Raw genomic sequence first — 20,683 nt, 5'->3', positions numbered from 1 at the left:
TTCTTTCCCGTGTCCCTGTAAAAAGTGTTCCACGTTAGTTTTACATGGATGTTTCCAAGAGCTTGATGAAAGAACTCAAGCACAGCGTTCTAAGAGGGAAGGGTAGTTACACTCAGTGAGTCATGCAAGTAGTGAATTGTGTGAGACATAAAGCACTAGCATTTCTAAGGCTGCATTGAAGCTGCCAGAAGCCTAGATTTCTTCAAGGAAAAACTTTTTCTTACCATCTCCTTGTAAAGACTTCCTTTTAAATTAGATTTATATAGACTTGTCTTACAAGCTTCATGAAAACTTTTAGGCACAATGTTCTCTGAGTGAAAGGTAATTATTTTCAAGCCGTACGTTTTAAAGACAAGGAGAGCAGGTACCAGAATGGAAGTCTGATTTTAAAATTGAAATCAAATTGCACATACACATACATGCATGTGTGCACACATGTATGTGTGTACATGCACATGTGCATATATACACGTGCATAACTATGCACATATACATACATACATGTGCACATACCCATGCATACACATACACGGACATATGCATGTACACATACATACAGGTATGTGTGTATGCATATACACATGCACACGTGTATTTACGCATACACATGCGTGTGTGCACATATACACGGATGTGTGTACGTATATGTGTGCACAGACATACACAGGCATATGTGCGTGCACATGCACATATACATGTGTGCACAGACATGCACATGTAAGTATATAAGCACATATATACACATACACACATAAGCATATACTTGGGCACACGACCTATGAAGTATTGGTATCAATGAGAAGAGCAGGTGCACTTGTGGGCAGTGTCACTCTCAAGAGCCTTTCCTATGACAGTAGCCGCCCAGGGGCCCAATGGGCAGTACCTGAATGGACCCTTTTCTGCATTTGCATGAAGAGTAAACAGTCTGCACTGAAAGCTCGTCAGTGGAGAAGATTAAGTAATTGTCTGTCCTGACATGGGATTCTAGAGGTAAAATGTGCATGATGGGACATCTCAGAACTAGAGTATGAGCCCCTTTGGTCTCCTTTTTTTATTTTATTTTTTATTTTAATTTTTTTTGTCTGCCCTGTGCGGCTTGTGGGATCCTAGTTCCCTGACCAAGGAATCAAACCAGGGCTCTCGCCAGTGAAAGCTTGGAGTCCCAGCCACTGGACCGCCAGGGAATTCCCCTAGTCTCCTTTTTTTAAAGCCAAACTGGGGGGCAGGATGGGAGGAAGGACATTAAAAAGAACAAAGAGATCAGGAAATCCTTAACGTGGCTCCCTCTGGGATGGCGGGAGGGGAACATTGGTGATCAGGTGGCCTGCCAGGGTCTCAGAGTTACCACCTATCCTGTGCCAGACTATGTCCCTGTGTCCCACTGCTCGGGACACAAGAGAGGGAGACAAAATGGTCACAGGCAAAGCAGATTCTACCGAGATTTGAACTTGAATCTCTGGATTCAAAGTCCAGAGAGCTAACCATTACACCTTAGAACCATATGCCACTGTGCCCCTTTGCTGGCCACCCTTGGCCCAAGTGCCCCTGGGAAGGGTCAAGAGGGGTTCACAGGTCCCACTGAGATTTCGACTCAGATCCCTGGACTCAGAGTCCAGAGTGCTAACTGTTAACATCATAGAACTAGCTGCCAGCCCTAGACACCAGGGTCCACAGGCCGACCTTGCCCCACAGCTGGGGACCCAAAAGCCAGATGTAGCAGGCAAAATGTAAGCTCATAGCAGAGGATGGTTTCGATCCATCGACCTCTGGGTTATGGGCCCAGCACGCTCCCGCTGCGCCACTCTGCTGTAATGCCCCTCCCTCTGAGCCTGCCTGTAAGAAGCCCTACAGTCTCCCTGGGGTACAGCCCAGAAGACAAAAGCAAAGGCAGCGGGGAGGGCGTCTCCTGCAAGTGCCCTTTTAAGAATAAAGTGGATTTTTGCTCTCTCTCCCTCAACTTCTTACCCAGAGAAATCTCTGAATTCACATCCTTTTCTGCTGTTTAAAAAAAGTCAAGAAACACAACCTTCAGCCCAGAGTGTCTTTGGACAATGGTGGCAGGTTCCGTATTGCAGCGATGCTGGTTGGATTTCGGAAAAGAACAAAAGCAACGTTTCTCCCCATCATTTGAAAAAGACTCCTAATTTGTCCCAATTATCAATAAACTATTCTTTTAATTCGGCTTCTTCTCTTGACCTGCTTCTTCCCCATGGCCAAGGAAGCTGTTTTTTCCATACAAAACTGCTTAAAATTAAAGTGTTATGAAATCTTGCTGTTCAGCCTTATAATTTGAAGGAAAAATTAAAAATAACTTTGCATTTCAAAGAGGTAGAAACTATTCCCCCAAGAACATTCTGGAAATAAATCCTTTGGGGGAAAAATCGCTGAATTTGTGCTGAACCTTTTCATGTAAAAAGTGTCCATGAAACTTGCCGTTGCAGATAGTAGGGTGTCTCCTCTCTCAGGCCAACAGAATCATCAGGAAAAAGAAACACAGAGACTGAAACTGCTGGAGTTCTATGGCCAGACTATGAGCACCAGGACATTCAAAGGACATGGAACTATTTCTCTCTTTTTTTTAACTTTTTATTTTATATTGGAGTATAGTTGATTAACAATGTTGTGATAGTTTCAGGTGTACAGCAAAGTGATTGTTATACATATACATGTATGTATAATTTTTCAAATTCTTTTCCTATTTAGGTTGTTACATAATATTGAGCAGAGTTCCCTGTGCTATACAGTAGGTCCTTGTTGGTTATCCGTTTTAAACATAGCAGTGTGTACATGTCAGTCCCCAACTCCCTAACTATCCCTCCCCACCACCCTTCCCCACTGGTAACCATCAGTTCATTCTCTGTTTCTGAGAGCGCAGGACCAAAGCGAAGGAGCGCTCCGTTCCCGCTGACAATTGTGCCCAACTGCTCGGGAGGAGGCCGCCCCGCTTTCCGCCTGAAGCCCCGTCGAACTCGGGGCCCCAGGCCCCCTGCCAAGCGTGGCACCCGCTCCACTCGTCGCCGAAGGAGGCGGCGGACGGCGACCACACGGCCTCAGGCTTATCCTGGACCTCGCCAGGTCTCGGCGGAACTGGGTTCCTCCCTTTGCACGGCGTCGGAGGTCACGTGGGCGCGATCACGTGGGAGGGCAGTCACGTGCCCTGCGTAAGTCCGCGTTGGGCGGCGGCGCTGCTGCCTACCCCTAGCGGGTGCGTACGTTTCGCATGTAGTGGCGTGGGTCGGGGGCCCTGGTGGCCGCGCTGGGGACAGGGCGAATTCCGGGCCTGCCCCCTCCGTGTGGCCGCGCTGATTGATGCCCCTGCCGTGCAGACGCTGAGCGCTCCCGGTCGGGCCCCAGGTGCCCTGCTGCACGCAAGGCACAGGATGGGTGGGGTCTCCAGCTTGTGCAGTTTGGAGCTCCCTTTTTAAGAAGAATACGGAATTCGATACGAAGGTGAATGTTGAGAAGAATAACCACAACAAACTGCAAATTATACACAGCTGATTAATATCACAAACTTTAAACAGTTAAAACATTTCACTAGGACTACCTTGGTGGCGTGGTGGTTAAGAATCCACCCGCCAAGGCAGGGGACACGTGTTCGAGCCCTGCTTGGGGAAGATCCCACATGCTGCGGAGCACCTAAGCCTGTGCGCCACAACTACTGAGCCTGAGCTCTAGAGCCTGTGAGTCACAGCTACTGAGCCTGCGGGCCACAACTACTGAAGCCTGAACGCCTAGAGCCCGTGCTCTGCAACAAGAGAAGCCACTGCAATGAGAAGCCCGTGCACCGCAACGAAGAGAAGGCTCTGCCCGCCGCAACTAGAGAAAGCCCACGCGCAGTGATGAAGACCCAACACAGCCAAAATAAAATTAATTAATTAATTAATTAAACAAATTTTTAAATAAAACATTTCACTAGTTAACTGCCTAACACACCTCATATATTTTTTTCTAATTTTTTTTTTCTTTTAGTTGCAGCATGCGGGGTCTAGTTCCTTGACCAGGGATGGAACCCGGGCCCCCTGCATTGGGAGCGTGGAGTCTTAACCAATGGACCACCAGGGAAGTCTCAATTTTTTCTAAGTTTTTAAATGCAGACCTTAATTACTCCTTCATATGGGAATGATTTGGTAATATTGTTTATATATGGTAAATAGATAATTCAGTCTTTTCTTTAGCAGGGTTAATCAGATTTTGCTTTTTATTATTAATAGTTTAGAAAAGATTGTCCAGAGTTGCATTCTTTTGATGATGTTACATACTCTTTTAGGGTTGCCATCAGACTTGGCGAAACCTATCCTATATGTCTGGAGGCAGGGACCCACCTCTAATCCGTGGTGGCCTCACAGTGACTTGTTAGGAGCTTTGTGTCATGTATTTCATGTCAGACCAGGAAAAAATGGAAAATACTTTCCACGTTTGCTTTTCTCATCTTCACTAATTGGATCGCATATGTTCTGTGTGTTTCCGACCTCCTTACAGAAGGAGCCTGCTCTGTTTTTATGTGATTTGTGTGTGGCCCAAGTAAACATGTTCTTGTGCTTTGTGCAGTCTTCATGATTTTTGACAGTTCTAAAGACATCTACTGATGTGAATGTCTGATGTAAGTGATGTCTATCTTGTTGAAAACTACACAAGCAAAACAATACAGGCAATGTTTAGCCTTGGAATAGGCTAGTCAATATCCTGTAGCAGTTTTCCTGTTAAAAAGTAACTTTCAAATGTTTTAAGAAGCATCTCTTTTGTCCGTTGTACCTTGATTCTTTGTAAATGGAATCATAATTTTGAACGAATGAATTTTTCATTAAACAGGGTTGGGGGAATTAGTGTTCATTCTAACAGGTTTAGTGAAGTAATCAATGAAGTAAAAAATCAGTGGGTGGGGCCACCTGGTGTGTCCTGCTGAGCGGACTGGTTGTGGTTTTCCTTTCTGTTACCATCATCTTCCTTCTGCTTTTTTTTCTTCTGTTTTTTGTTTGTTTGTTTGGTTGGTTTTTGCTTCCTGTTTAGGAGTGTTCTGACTCTCATAATACCTTTCATCTCTGTGTTGTCATTTTCATTACCCATATTTACTTAGCTATCATGATTCTTTCCCTTCATTATTTTGACCATTACCGTTTTTAGTTTCCATTGTGTTACATTTGTTTTGATATTTTGAAGTTTCTACCAGACTTTTTCTTTTGTTTTTTTTTCTTTTTTTCCCCCTCCCTTCCAGTAAAATACTTCCTTCTGTTTGAATTTTGATATAATCAGTAATTCTTTAAAAGTATAAAAGTTGGGCTTCCCTGGTGGTGCAGTTGTTGAGAGTCTGCCTGCCGATGCAGGGGACACGGGTTCGTGCCCCGGTCCGGGAAGATCCCACATGCCGCGGAGCGGCTAGGCCCGTGAGCGATGGCCGCTGAGCCTGCGCGTCCGGAGCCTGTGCTCCGCAACGGGAGAGGCCACAGCAGTGAGAGGCCCACATATCGCAAAAAAAAAAAAAAAAGTATAAAAGTTAATCTGAATTTAAGGCAAGTACAAGTGCAACTCAAATGCATTTTTTTTTTTTCTTTTTGCGGTATGCGGGCCTCTCACTGTTGTGGCCTCTCCCGTTGCGGAGCACAGGCTCTGGATGCGCAGGCCCAGCGGCCATGGCTCACGGGCCCAGCCGCTCCGCGGCATATGGGATCCTCCCAGACCGGGGCACGAACCCGTATCCCCTGCATCGGCAGGCGGACTCTCAACCACTGCGCCACCAGGGAGGCCCTCAAATGCATTTTTTATTGCCCCTACGTGTACTGAGCTCCATGACTATGAAATAAAATAACTGTACACCACATACAGTGATTTACAGGTGAATGTGTGAAGCAGTTCTATCATAGGAAAACACATTTCTTCAGGCCCTTTTGCTGTGTCATATGAAGGTTGAAATGAGTTCATACTGACGTTTCCAGCTCTAGTCCAGAACCACATGGTTTCCTCCAGCCTTTCCTTGCTTCTCTGTAACTCACTCTCCAACATGAGAAATCTTCTTTGCCCACTTTTAAAAATTGTGGTATTTGATTTGTTAGAGGCAAGATCCCTGTCTTCTCATCTTTTTATTTCCTAAATGAAGCACAGTGTCTCCTACAGATGTAGCTCTGCACCGATGTTGAATTGACATGTTTAGCTTTGATGTTTACCATCAGAATTATCTACAAGATAGTTGCCTCAGCTTCCATGCTCATGTTCTGACTGCCTGCTTCCTCTCTATTTCTCATCCCTAACCCAGGGCCAGCAGGATGAGGCAAGGTTTTCGTCTTGGTCCTCTGTGCTTCACATAAGCTCAGAGAAGTTTTCTGCATGGGCCAATGGACAGTAACTGATTGGAATAATCATTCACTTATTAGGTCACTTTCCCAAACTTACTCTGCATCAGACCAGTGCCAAGCCTAATCAGGAGCTCCAATTCCAGACTCAGAGTCCTGTTGGGATAACATGTACGCAATGACTGTCCCAGACTGCAAGCTGGGAACCAGGTGGGTACCAGGCGGCTTTGAGGGAGGAGCAGTTCTCACTGCACGGCAGGTGGCTGGGGCGGCCGATGGAGGTGCCATGGGACCCGGGTCTTGCATTTGGGTGGCTAGGTGAGCATGTGAGGGGAGGGGGACCCGGGGAAGGGGGCTGGCCATGTGTGAGGGAATGTGGGCTGCTGGTCCAGGTGAGGAGTGCTGAATCAAGGCTGCCTCCCCTCCCTGTCCCGATGAAGGTAGGGCCCAGGTCCCCTTTGCTCCCTGTGGGCCTGGGCATCCAGCACTGGGCCCAACATGAAGCTGGAAATAGGAAATGTTTGATGAGTGGACAAGCTAGTGAATGAATGAATGAAAGAGTGAATGCATGAATGGGTGATGAGTAGCCCATGAGTCAAAGTTAGGCTGGAGGTTTAGACAGGAGATGAGAGGACCAGAGGTGCCCAGACAAATTCTGAGAAGCCACAGCCCGGGTTGGGTGGGGCTGAGGCTGGGGGCCCTGAGTCGAGGTGATAGAAGTTCCTCTATTCAGAAATAGCCTTTAGCTATTGAATCCTTGTCTGTCCTACTGTCTGTGTTTTGCATGTTTTCCATGTGTGCTTTGGGGGACACTGACCTCAGCACAGAGATCCAGGAAGGTCACCTGGAGGAGACTTGGCTGGATGGCGATGCCAAGGGCAACTGAAGATGGGTCTGCATGTGGCTGACCATGGGACACCAGTCACTACAAGGGGCACACGCCTCACACCTTCATCCCCCGCTCCCAGGCCATCCCTGGTGTTCTTCTCAAACTTAGGTAAATGTGGCCTGTGGTCCAGTGGTAAAGAATCTGCCTTCCAATGCAGGGGACGTGAGTTCGATCCTTGGTCAGAGAACTAAGATCCCACATGCCGCAGGGCAACTAAGCCCACGTGCCACAACTACTGAGCTGTCATTCCTCAACTAGAGCCCGTGTGCCACAAGCTACAAAGCCCATGCACCCTGGAGCCTGTGCGCCACAACTAAACTAGAGAAAAACCTGGACACCACAACTAGAGAGAAGCTTGCACACCACAACAAAGAGCCTGCATGCCTAAACGAAGATCCTGAGTGCCACAACTAAGACCCGACGCAGCCAAAAATAAATAAACAATAAATCTTTTTTAAAAATGTGGCCTAGAGCACAGAGGCACACAAGACAGCTCGAGCTGGGCCCCCCTGCCCCAGGGCACATTCTGAGGGCTGCCTTTCTGGGAGCATTGCCTTAACCCAGGAGGTAAGTACAGTAAATTCCCTACGTACGAATGAGTTCCATTCCAAGAGCACGTTCGTAAGTCCAGTTTGTTCATAAGTCCAACAGGTTAGCCTGTTAACACAATTAGCTATGTAGTACTGTACTGTAAGAGGTTGATAATACTTTTCACACAAGTAATACATAAAAATAAAACACAAAAAATAAAACATTTTTAATCTTACAGTACAATAGAACAGCTGGCATACAGGGGCTGGCATTGAGTGAACAGGCAAGAAGAGTTACTGACTGGAGGAGGGAGAGGAGGTGGGAGATGGTAGGGCTGAAGGATCATCAGCAATAGGAGATGGAGAGCAAGCTGCAATTTCACTCACATTGGTGGAATGCACTTTGGAATCTTTGAAAGTTTGCAACTTGAAAGTTTGTATTTAGGGGACTTACTGTACACATAGCCACATATGTAATGGCTCCTGTGACGTGTGAAGAACTATGTAGGGACACACCCAAGGACCCCCTTCCTGCCCCCAGGTGTACAGAGAGTGAGAACACGCCTGCCTCTCTTTCCAGAGCTCCAAAGGGAGGTCTTTGGAGAAGAGATTTTGGTGGAGGAGGATTAGAAACACACTTTCAGGTCCAGTTAATATCAGCAAATTTAAGGGTATTCTCAGTATTTTCTTTTTAAAATTGGTATTATAAGATTTATCGCTGAAGCTCTCATTTTTTAAAAATTTTATTTTATTTATTTGGCTGGGTCGGGTCTTAGCTGTGGCACGTGGGATCTTTGTTGCAGCGTGAAGACTTAGTTGTCCTGCAGCATGTGGAATCTTAGTTCTCTGACTAAGGATTGAACCCACGTCCCCTGCATTGGAAGGCAGATTCTTAACCACTGGACCACCAGGGAAGTCCCTGAAGCTCTCATTTTTTTAGAATGAAATTCAACTAGGAATGTGTGTATTATTCACGTATAAAACTCACTCTTTACAAAAATCAGACGGTTTAAAACATTTTACCAATTTTTAACTTTTAAGTGATCTAATTATGTTTTCCAACCTTAATTAAAATGTAATTTTAAATTGCAATTACAAAAGTGAGACATGCTTATTATTGTTTCTTATTATGGAAAAGGGCAGATTCCTAAGAAGTGGGAGTAGCTCATATGAGCAGCTGGGAGAGTGTTGTTCTGGGCCTTTCCTGGTGAACAGGTGGTAGATCAGCCCTGACCATGGGGCATACACCACATCCCCATTACCACACCTGGGCAGATTCACCCCTTCATTTCCTTTTTTAAAAAAATATTTATTTATTTATTTATTCATTCATTCATTTATGCATGCTGCACCAGGTCTTAGTTGCAGCATGTGGGGTCTAGTTCCTGGACCAGGGATCGAACCTGGGCCCCCTGTTGGGAGCGCGGAGTCTTACCCACTGGACCACGAGGGAATTCCTTTTAAAATATATATATGCTATTTATTTATTTTGGCACCCCTTCATTTCTTTAATTTTTAAAATTAATTATTTTAATTAATTAATTTAGTTTTGGCTGCTTTGGGTCTTCGTTGCTATATGCAGGCTTTCTCTAGTTGGGGTGAGCGGGGGATACTCTTCGTTGCGGCGCACAGGCTCCTCATTGCAGTGGCTTCTCTTGTTGCAGATCCCCGGCTCTAGGCGCGTGGGCTTCAGTAGTCGCAGCTCATGGGCTTAGTAGTTGTGGCTCACGGGCTCTAGAGCGCAGGCTCAGTAGTTGTGGCGCACGGGCTTAGTTGCTCCGCGACATGTGGGATCTTCCTGGACCAGGGCTCAACCCCATGTCCCCTGCATTGGCAGGTGGATTCTTAACCACTGCGCAACAGGGAAGCCCTCATTTCTTTTTTAAAAAATTATTTATTTATTTATTTATTTATTTGTGGCTGCGTTGGGTCTTCGTTGCTGCACGGGCTTTCTCTAGTTGCATAGAGTGGGGGCTACTCTTCTCTAGTTGTGTAGAGCAGGGGCTACTCTTCAGTGCGGTGTGCGGTCTTCTCATTGTGGTGGCTTCTCTTGTGTGGTTGTGGAGCACGGGCTCTAGGCACGCGGCTTCAGTAGTTGTGGAGCACAGGCTTAGTTGCCCCAAGGCATGTGGGATCTTCCTGGGTGTCCCCTGCATTGGCAGGCAGATTCTTAACCACTGCGCCAGCAGGGAAGTCTTGGCACCTCTTCATTTCTTTAATGTGTGGATGTCCTAGTAAATATGCAGCTAGCTGCCACTGATGTACATTACAGTGCTGTGTAGATTTCTGTTTTGAACCCTGCAGGAATCAACCTAGCACAGCTGTGCTGGTAACTTGTAAATTCCTACACCTGGAACCTCCAAGTCTGAAGACACCACAATTCCAACTTTGCTCTATTCGAATGAACTTTTTGTGGAAACTCAAAACACTTTCCACAAAATGCTTATATGAGGAGGCACCAAAGGGCGTGCCTGGGAGAGCCTGCACCAGCTCCCAGAATCCGGGGAGGTGCCCCTGCCCCGCTGCACCCATCCTGTCCATCTGTTTCTCACTTGCCTGCTGAAGACACTCGGTTGTTTCAGCTTTTGGTTATTACGAATAAAGCTGCCATGAACCTTCTTGGACAAGCAATTTTGCAGGCATCTGCTTTCTTTTCTCTTGGGTAAGTACCTAGGAGTGCAATGGTTGCATCTACACGTACGCGGTAGGGGTGTGTGTGGGTGTGTGGGTGTGAGACTTTATGTAAGAAGCTGCCAGGCTTTCTTGCACAGTGGTGGTACCAACTTTATATTCCCACCGACAGCGTACAAGAGTTCTTGTTGCTTCACATCATTGTCTGCACTTAGAAAGGTCAGTCTTACTAATTTTAGTCATTCTTCCTGTACCTTGTGGTTTTAATCTGCATTTCCCTGATGCCTAGTGATGCCAAACATCTCTCCATGTGTATATTGATCATTCATATATCTTCTCTTGTGAAGTAGCTGTTCGAGCCTCTTGCCTATTTATTTTTTCATAACTCTAATTTAAACAATTCTTTTCCTTTTATGGTTTTCATGTTTGGGGTGCTGGGGCCCAAAAGACAAGGATAGTTTCCTATGTTTTCTTTTTGGAAGCTTGATAGTTTCAGCTTTTACAAACAGCTCTATGATCCATCTCAAATTAATTTTTCTGTATGGTATAAGATACGGGTCAGAGTTCTCATTTGTCATTGTTATGATTATTCAGATATCCAGTTATTCCAGCATTGTTTATTGAGTAGACTTCCTAAACCATATAATATGAGGTCTTTTGTGACTGGCTTCTTTTACTTAGCATAATGTTTTCAAAGTTTATCCATGTTGTAGCATGTATTACTGTTTAAATTTTTGGTTTCAAGTAATTCTGCATTGTCTAGATACACCACTTTTTTTTTCTTTTTAACATCTTTATTGGAGTATAATTGCTCTACAGTGGTGTGTTAGTTCTGCTTTATAACAAAGTGAATCAGCTATACATATACATATATCCCCATATCTCCTCCCTGTTGCGTAGATACACCACATTTTAAAAATTTAAAAAAAAATTTTTTTCCCGGGCTTTCTCTAGTTGTGGTGAGCAGGGGCTACCCTTCGTTGAGGTGTGCAGGCTTCTCATTGCGGTGGCTTCTCTTGTTGTGGAGCACGTGCTCTACGCATGCGGGCTTCAGTAGTTGTGGTGCGCAGTCTCAGTAGTTGTGGTTCTTGGGCTCTGGAGGGCAGGCTCAGTAGTTGTGGCACACAGGTTTAGGTGCTCCGCGGCATGTGGGATCTTCCCGGACCAGGGCTCGAACCTGTGTCACCTGCATTGGCAGGCGGATTCTTATTCACTGCACCACCAGGGAAGTCCCCATATACCACACTTTATTTGTCCATTTTTCAGTTGATGGACATTTTAGTTGTTTCGACTTTTTGGCCATTATGAATAATTCTGTTATGAACATTCATGTACAGTTTTCTGTATGGGCATACTTTTTCATTTCTCTTGGGTATATGTCTAGAAGTAGAATTGCAGGGTCGGGGCTTCCCTGGTGGCGCAGTGGTTGGGAGTCCGCCTGCCGATGCAGGGGACACGGGTTCGTTCCCCGGTCTGGGAGGATCCCGTGTGCCGCGGAGCGGCTGGGCCCGTGAGCCATGGCCGCTGGGCTGGGCCCGTGAGCCATGGCCGCTGAGCCTGTGCGTCCGGAGCCTGTGCTCCACAATGGGCGAGGCCACAATGGTGAGAGGCCTGCATACGGCAAAAAAAAAAAAAAAAAAAGAATTGCAGGGTCATGTGGTAGCTCTATGTTTAACCTTTTGAGGAACTGTCAGACCATTTTTCAGAGTGGCTGCATCATTGTATGTTCTTACCGTAAACAATGTATGAGAGTTCCAGAAGTGTCTTAAATGGAGCTTCTGCCTGTGTGGGGTTGAGGTACCACCCTCCTGGCACATGCATGTGTTCACTAACCTGGGAGCTCTCTGAACCCCATAGTTTAGAAACTTTTATGGAAGTTTCATCATATAGTCATCAGTAATTATTAACTCAATCTCAAGCCCCTCTCCCAGAGGATGAGGATGGGGCTAAAACTTCCACTTCTAACCCTGGCTCGGTCTTTCCGGTGACCAGCCCCCATCCAGGAGCCCACCCAGAGTTGCCTCATTAGAACAAAAGATGCTCCTATCACCCAGGAAATTCCAAGGGATTTAGGAGCTCTGTGTCAGGAACCAGGGGCACAGGCCAGGTATATATTTAGTATGTCACACTGCCCTTTCCCTACTGAGTAACTTCGGCACCTCTGTTGAAAATCAATTGATTCTATACGTGGAGGTTTATTTCTGGACTTTTTATTGTGTTCCACTGATTTGTCTACTCTTACAGCAGTACCACACAATTTTAATTAGTATAGTTTTATGTTAACTTGATTACTGTAGCTATACTGTATTTTATTAGCTTTTTGTTATAGGCTGAATTAGAGAAGCCATCTTATATTCACTTGGTTATTACAGCTTTATTTTAATTTATATTAATATAGCTGTAAATCCTTCAAACTTAGTTCTTCTTTTTCAAGATCATTTTGATCCTTTGCACTGCCATATGAATATTAGAATCAGCTTGTAAATTCCTACAAGCAAGCTAGCTGGGGATTTGATTGGGATGATATTGACTCTATAGATTAATTGAGCCATATAACCAACTTAGCAAATCAGTATTCAAGAATACATTACTTTTGTTTAATGATTTATACCAATATAGTTAACTAAACCAATCAGGATGAACTCCACATTGGCAGGTGCTTTTCCACATATAGCATGCCAGTGAAAAAATGGTATTTGTAATTATGATCATGGGCACCGTGAAATCATGAAATGCCTCTTGAATTGTCAAGAAAAGTCACGTCAGTAAGGTTTTGATGTCAGGTTGTTGTGACTGTATCACAATTATTTGAAACTTCACAGTCATATGACAAATTTTTTAAAATTTATTTTATTGAAGTATAGTTTACAATGTTGTGTTAATTTCTGCTGTACAGCAAAGTGATTCAGTTATACATATATACATTCTTTTTCCTATTCTTTTCCATTATGGTTTATCACAGGACATTGAATATAGTTCCCCGTGCTATACAGTAGGACCTTGTTGTTTACCCATTATATATATAATAGTTTGCATCTGCTGACCTCAAACTTCCAACCCTTCCTTCCCCACTCCTCCCTCCCCGTTGGCAACAAGTCTGTTCTCTATGTCTGTGACTGTTTGTTTCGTAGATAAGTTCATTTGCGTCATATTTTAGATTTTGCATATAAGTGATATCATATGATAAATTTGGATTTCTTTATCAAATGGGCCTCAATTCAGCTCCATGGTTTGACAAATATATGAAATACCTACTACCTGCCAGCTCTATGATGCTGAGGTAGGAACATAGGAACAGCCATATTCCTGCCTCAGAGCCGAGGATGTGTGATCAAACGGAACATTTCATTCGTCTCAGAATCCTGGGTAGCCAGAAGTTTATGATACTATGACTTATTTATTCCGTGGTAACTGTGTTTTCTGTAAAGAGAACCAGAAATGTGAAATTTATCTTTTATCCAAGGTAATACCTTTTGAATTTCCAGTACTGGTTACCAGCAGGGCCATGTTTTAATGAACATACCTTATATTTCCTCTGAAAGCTTGGCCAAAATAAGAATATTTGTCTCCTCTCTGCAGAGTACATTTTTTTCCATGCAATTCAAAGTGCTGCTTCCATCTTATCAAAATGGATAGGGTGCCCACAGCCAAGGACAGAGCTGAAAGCAGCACCTGGCAGCCCGGTCAGATGGATAGAGCTGCATGATTTCCTGAGGCAGCTGTGCACTGAATGCCTGTCACTGGGAGTGGCAGCTCAAAGTTTGCAGTAATAGAGTCAGGGAGACAAGACATACACCACACACTAGTGAAAAGTAACAGTATGGAAAGTAAGTAACAATGCAAGGTAGGCAGTATGTTACTCGTGTCACAGAACACACCAATTAGGAAGTCCGGGGCCCTGGAGAGCCTAGCAGAGTTGCTGCACCACTGGAATACTTTGTGCAGGGAGAGGGAATTGGATAGGTGGGAGGAGAGTGCTGAGTGCAGGCAGCTGATGAACAAAGGTGGAATGCAGGATCAACGGGCAGGTGGTGGTCAGAGTAGAGTTGGGCACAGGTGGAGCTGAAGGGCTGGTGGGCACAGGTCCTCCATGCCACCTGGGTGCAGTGGGAAGAAATGGGGAAAGTTGGGCAGGAGCTGGACAGGGAGGAAACACAGACTGTTGGGTCTGGCTTCCATCTGGTGTCTAACCATGAACTTCTGAAGGTTTTTTACTAGGAAAAGTTATGAAACCTGGTGTTACATTCTCAAGATCACAGGACTTCTCATCACAAGTTGTTCATATTATTTTGTTAAATGACACCAGTTGCAGTGCTGGAGTTTACTCTGAATTTTTGTTTCTTAAGAGTATCAAAATTCATGATTATTATATCATCAATATTCACCCTCTTTATTGTGAGGGGCACACAGGAAGCCTTGTTTTTGCTTCTCCAGTGAAGTGATAAAGAACAGACTGGTGTGCTGACATGGGCAAGTTAGTCAACCTCTCTGTGCCTCCGAGGAGTAATATGTGGGCAGTCAGAGCATCTATCAACTAGAGGTGTATCGTGAGGATGGCCTGAGCCAGTATCTGCAGAGTCCTTAGAGCAGTACCTGGCATGCAGAGAATGCTGCACAAGAGTTTGTTAACTGAATCACAATTTTGATAGCAGGTTCCATCAGGACAGCCCCAACATAAACACTGGCGGTGTCAGGCCTTGTTTGAATCTCGTTTTATTCTAGAAAGAGGGTTCTCAAGTGGGGTAGCATCCTGGGGTAGCCCCTAGAGCTTCCTCAGTATGGAGGGTTAGAGCTGGAAGAGGCTTCTGAGAGCAGCCCATGCTGTGGCTCACCTTGCAGGTGAGGAAACTGAGAATGTGGACAAGACGGTGGGGCCAGGCCACCCCACTCATCAGTTAGTGGAAAGACCCGGGTGGAAATCTGAGACTTCTCCCCGGTGCCTTCTTCCTTCTTACTCTGCTGGCACACAATGTGGCTGGGCCACTGCAGAGTTTTGATGGGCAGGGTTTATAATCATTTTTATGGAGTGTAACTGGCTGAGTTAGTTAATAAGTATTTAAATCTATATCCTGACTGACTTTTTTGCCTGCTTGTTCCATTAATTACATAGCAACGTGTTGAAATCTCAAACTCTATTAGAGGGTTATTTTTCCTTTTGGTTCTGTCAATTTTTGCTTTGAACATTAGGCAGTTATGTTATTATATCTGCTCAGGATTTTGTAAACTCATTTACGTTAGGTGGGTTTTTTTTTCCCCTTTAGTCTAAATTCTCCGACTTCTTTTTTGGCTGCACTGCTTGACTTGCCGGATCTTAGTTCCCCAACCAGGGACTGAACCTGGGGCCACAGCAGTGAAAGCACCGAGTCCTAACCACTGGGCTGCCAGGGAATTCTAAAATCTCCGACTTCTAATTGTAGTTTTCTATACATTTACATTTAATGTAATGATTGACATGGTTGGGTTTAAAGCCGCCACCTTGCTGTTGTGTATTTGTCCCATCTGCCCTTTATTCCTTCTCTTTTGCCTTCTACTAAATTATTCATGTACTTTAAAAATTTTGTTTCATCTCCTCTATTGTATTTTTGGCATATATATTATGTATGTTAATATATATTTTATATATTATTTTTGCTAAACTTTTTGGATCTGTGAGTTGGTATATTCTCACCAATTTGTAAAATCTGTACACATTCTCTCTTTAAAAATTTCTTCTGGGGGCTCCCCTGGTGGCGCAGTGGTTAAGAATCCGCCTTCCAATGCACGGGACGTGGGTTCGAGCCCTGGTCCGGGAAGATCCCACATGCCATGGAGCAACTAAGCCCACGAGCCACAACTACTGAGTCCGCATGCCAAGAGCCCATGCTTTGCAACAAGAGAAGCCACTGCAGGAGGAGCCTGCGCACTGCAACGAAGAGTAGCCCCCACTTGGTGCAACTAGAGAAAGCCTGTGTGCAACAACGAAGACCCAATGCAGCCAAAAATAAATTAAAAAAAAAGAATTTTTTTCTGTTCCATTTCTTTTTCCTTCCTTTTGAGAGTCCAATTTCATGTACATTAGACCTTTCTGATCTTGTCATGGGTCTCTAATACTCTTTTCTGTTATCTTTTTTCCTTATTTTCATTTTTTAAATAAGTTTATTTATTTTTGGCTGTGTTGGGTCTTTGTTGCTGTGCATGGGCTTTCTCCAGTTGTGCCGAGCAGGGGCTACTCTTCATTGCGGTGCGTGTGCTTCTCATTGCGGTAGCTTCTCTTGTTGTAGAGCACGGGCTCTAGGCACGCGGGCTTCAGTAGTTATGGCACGTAGGCTCAGTAGTTGTGGCACACGGGCTTAGTTGCTCCGTGGCATGTGGGATCTTCCCAGACCAGGGCTCAAACCTGTGTCCCCTGCACTGGCAGGCAGATTCTTAACCACTGTGCCACCAGGGAAGTCCCTTTCCCTGTGTTTTGATTCAGATGATTTCTAGTGATGTGACTTTGAGTTTAAACTTCCTCTCTTCAGCTGTATTCAGTTTTCTAGGGTGTGGCCTTTCTGGTGTCCCAGCTGGTTGCTTGGGCTGCACCAAGATCTCTTCTCTTTGCTTCAACATCTCCCAGTCCTGCATGACCTCTGCCATCTCTGTTCAGCTCTCACATAGGACCTGCAGACAGAAGAGGTTCAAAGAAGAGTTAGGTTGCTTTAATAAAACTTCCCCCAGTTCTGTTTACTTATGTGTATACATTTATGAAAAAAATAGGGATAATACCGATTCTGTACCCTGCCTCATTCTAGTAATTCTCATCACTGGATATATGGACTACTTGTCAGGGAAAAAAAGCCTTAGACATTATTGAGACAAATCTCCAATATAATTCAACTCTTTAGTCTTAATCAAAACTTGAACTTTTTTTGATGTGGACCATTTTTAAAGTCTTTATTGAATTTGTTACAATATTGCTTCTGTTCTATGTTTTGGTTTTTTGGCTGCGAGGCATGTGGGATCTTAGCTCCCTGACCAGAGATCAAACCTGCACCCCTTGCATTGGAAGACGAAGTCTTAACAACTGGACCGCCAGGGAAGTCCCCAGGAGAAGTATTTTTATCATGAGACAAATTCACAGCAAACTGCAAATTAAAAATATGTATGTATATATGAATCTCTCTCTCTCTCCAGGCATAAAAATAGGGTCATCAATAAATTATGTTCAGGGATTTCCCTGGTGGTCCAGTGGTTAAGAATCTGCCTTCCAATGCAGGGGATGTGGGTTTGATCCCTGGTCTGGGAACTAAGATCCCACATACCGTGGGGCAACTAAACATGCATGCCACAACTAGAGAGCAGCCCGCACGTGGCAACTAGAGAGAAGCCCGCAACAAAGAGCCCATGCACTACAACGAAGACCCAGTGCCGCCATAAATAAATAAATAAATAAATAAGTAAGTAAGTAAGTAAGTAATGTTCAAGTATAGACACTTACTGTATTTAGAACTAAAATTGCAGGGGGATTTGAGTTTAGGAAAAGAGGATTTAATACAACTCCTGACCATTAACCAAGGAATTATATATATGTTTATAAAACATACGACAGTGCGTTTCAAACTACAGTGACATTCAGAATCCATTTGATACATTTAAGGAACGATGTCATGATTTTATTTTATTAAAAAAATTTGGGGGGGGGCTTCCCTGGTGGCGCAGCGGTTGAGGATCTGCCTGCCAGTGCAGGGGACACAGGTTCGAGCCCTGGTCTGGGAAGATCCCACATGCCGCGGAGCAAGTAGGCCTGTGAGCCACAACTACTGAGCCTGCGTGTTTGGAGCTTGTGCTCCACAAGAGAGGCCGCGACAGTGAGAGGCCAGCGCACCGCGATGAAGAGTGGCTCCCGCTCGCCACAACTAGAGAAAGCCCATGCACAGAAACGAAGACCCAACACAGCCAAAAATAAATAAATAAAATTAAAAAAAAATTTTTTTGGCTGCACTGTGCGGCCTACGGGATCTTAGTTCCCCAACCAGGGATCGAACCTGTGCCCCCTGCAGTAGAAGCACGGAGTCTTAACCACTGGACCACCAGGGAAGTCTCCATGATTTTATTTTAAAAGGCAGCATTTCTAATATTTGGGAAATTGTATCTATTGCAACTATTTAAACATAATGGAAATTTTTGCTATTATCTTAAATATGTAAGCTTACAAATTTTCACAAAACTAGTTTGTTGGGTACTTACGCAAAAAGCTTCGAGGATCGTGAGTCCAACTACCCTTTTCTGTAGCCTGAATCATTGTAAGAGACACAAATGGGCCTCCCTGTTTTCAGTTTTGTCCCACACAGCAGAAAGGTTGATCTTTGTAAAAGTTAAATTGGATCATGTTGCTCATTGCTTGAAATGCCCAGTGGTTTCCCATCTCAGGTGCTGAGGGCCCCCATGGAGCAGCAGCCTCTGAATTGCTCTCTGGCTGTCTCTACCCTCATGCAGGGCCCCCCGACCCCGCCCCTGACACACGGAGCATATAGTACTCCTGCCTCTGGGCCACTGCCCTTGCTCTTTGCCCAGAGGTCACTGTGGCCCTGGCTCATGTCCTTCAGGCCTCAGGTCAGAGGTATCCTCCTCCTCTGGCCCTCCTGCCCGCCTCTCAGACCTCTCAGTCTGCTCTATGTGCTGCTCCTTGGCTGTGCCTATATGTGTTCACATGTGCACTGTGGGTCCTCCGTAAGCACCAGCAGGCAGGTGCCCCACCAGGCAGGTGCCCCGTGGTCTTGCTCTCTTCCTGCACCTGTGTCCAGCATGGACACACCCCCGGATGACAGAACAAAGGTTTATAAGCCCTTTGGGTGGGGTGTGTCTCCTCCACATCTCCGCCTTCAGCTGCTCCATGTAAAGAGCAGCGATGCTGCTGAACCCCGAGAGCATCTCCTGGTGCTCTTCCTCTGTCTCAATGGATCGTGCGTGCTGCTTTCTTTTGGCCCCTTCTTTCACATGTGCTGATGGGACGTGGCTGCCGGGTCTGCTCACTGCTCTCTGTCCAACCCTGGCCTGTGACTGGTATAAAATGGGTGCTTACTGAGCACTCGGAATGGATGGAAGGGCCGGTACAAGCCCCGTCTTCTCTGGAGCCTTTTCTGACTATCCCAGTGTCGGTGACCTGTTTCCTTCTCAGAACCGTGTGGTTGTTACCATATCCACTTGCCTGGCATTGTTTCATCAAGGGGCCTTGTGTCTACATAGGAGGGACATTGTTGAGACACATCAGTTCAATGGGACAAACTCACCCTCTTCATACCTATAGGCCTGGGTTCCCTGCATGCGGTGGACACTCTCTGTTGTCGAAAAAATGTGAAAAGCAAGTGAACGTTTCTAGTGAGCGGCCTTACATAAGTTCAACAGCACACAGCACATACTCTGAACACAGTCAGTTACTTTATCACAAGGAAGCTTCCGAATGCCAGGCAGAGTGGTGGTTGTCCCCCACCAGAGCACCAGGACCTCGGGACAACACACCGGTCACTTTGACAACTGGTTTGAAAACATCAGTTATACTTGATGGGATGCTTGCTCTTTTGATCGACTGTGTTTTGTTTGAAAATGAAAGGTTCCCCACTTATTATGGGTTGGCCAAAAAGTTCGTTCGGGTTTTCCTGTACGCACAACCCGAACGAACTCACTGGCCAAACCCAATACTTACATTCTCGTCTCAACACCACGCTTATGGTTCAAAGCAGTGTTAACCCCTGGGGGTTTGTACTATAACCGCAAACACATCTATGGCAAATGAGACAGGCAGATGTCGCATTCGGAGGGGCACGTCAATTTCCATTTCTTTAGAATGGGTGTTTACACAGAGACCAAGTGCCGGGCTCTGCCACCGGAGCCCGACCTGCCTACGGCCCTCGAAGCTTCCCGCTCACTCCAGTCCCACGGCGTCGGGACGCTGGCCCGCGCTCCCGCGCCCCTCCCTTCGCCCCCTCCCCACGCTCCCCTGGACCCTCCCAGCGGGCCCTCCCCACTCTTCTCCCGGAGGACCCTCCCCCTGCCCCGTGGACCCTCTTCACGGACTCTCCCCACTCTCCTCTCCCTCCTCGCCAGCCCGCAGACACTCGCGGTGGGGTCTCACAGCCACTACAACCGTGGAAACGCGTGGATTTCGGTTGCTAACACGAGGCAAGCTCCGGCCACGCTTGAGAATGCGCGCGTGACGGCAGCGGCAAAGCACGGGGCCGGTGCGGAGCGTGCGGGCCCCCGCCCCCTGCCCCCGCCGACCTTGACCCCGGACCGGCCCGGCCCCCGCCCCCGCCCCGTCCTGGTTCCCCGCTCGGCGCGGTGCCGTGCGTCGGCTCGGCGGCTCCACGGCCGCCCTAATCCGTACCAGG

At 45.9% G+C, this 20,683-nt stretch overlaps 1 non-coding gene across 1 annotated transcript; it reads right to left on the bottom strand.

The window, feature by feature from the left end:
- Positions 1–1,736: 1,736 nt before the first annotated feature.
- Positions 1,737–1,808, bottom strand: TRNAM-CAU (transfer RNA methionine (anticodon CAU)). The gene has a single exon. It is a non-coding gene; the product is annotated as a tRNA-Met (tRNA).
- Positions 1,809–20,683: the final 18,875 nt, after the last annotated feature.

This window comes from Mesoplodon densirostris, chromosome 18, assembly GCF_025265405.1.
Source record: "Mesoplodon densirostris isolate mMesDen1 chromosome 18, mMesDen1 primary haplotype, whole genome shotgun sequence".
In the NCBI taxonomy this organism is placed as follows: Eukaryota; Metazoa; Chordata; class Mammalia; order Artiodactyla; family Ziphiidae; genus Mesoplodon; species Mesoplodon densirostris.
Note: the sequence above shows the minus strand (reverse complement) of the source record. Positions and strands in the feature narration are given on the sequence as shown.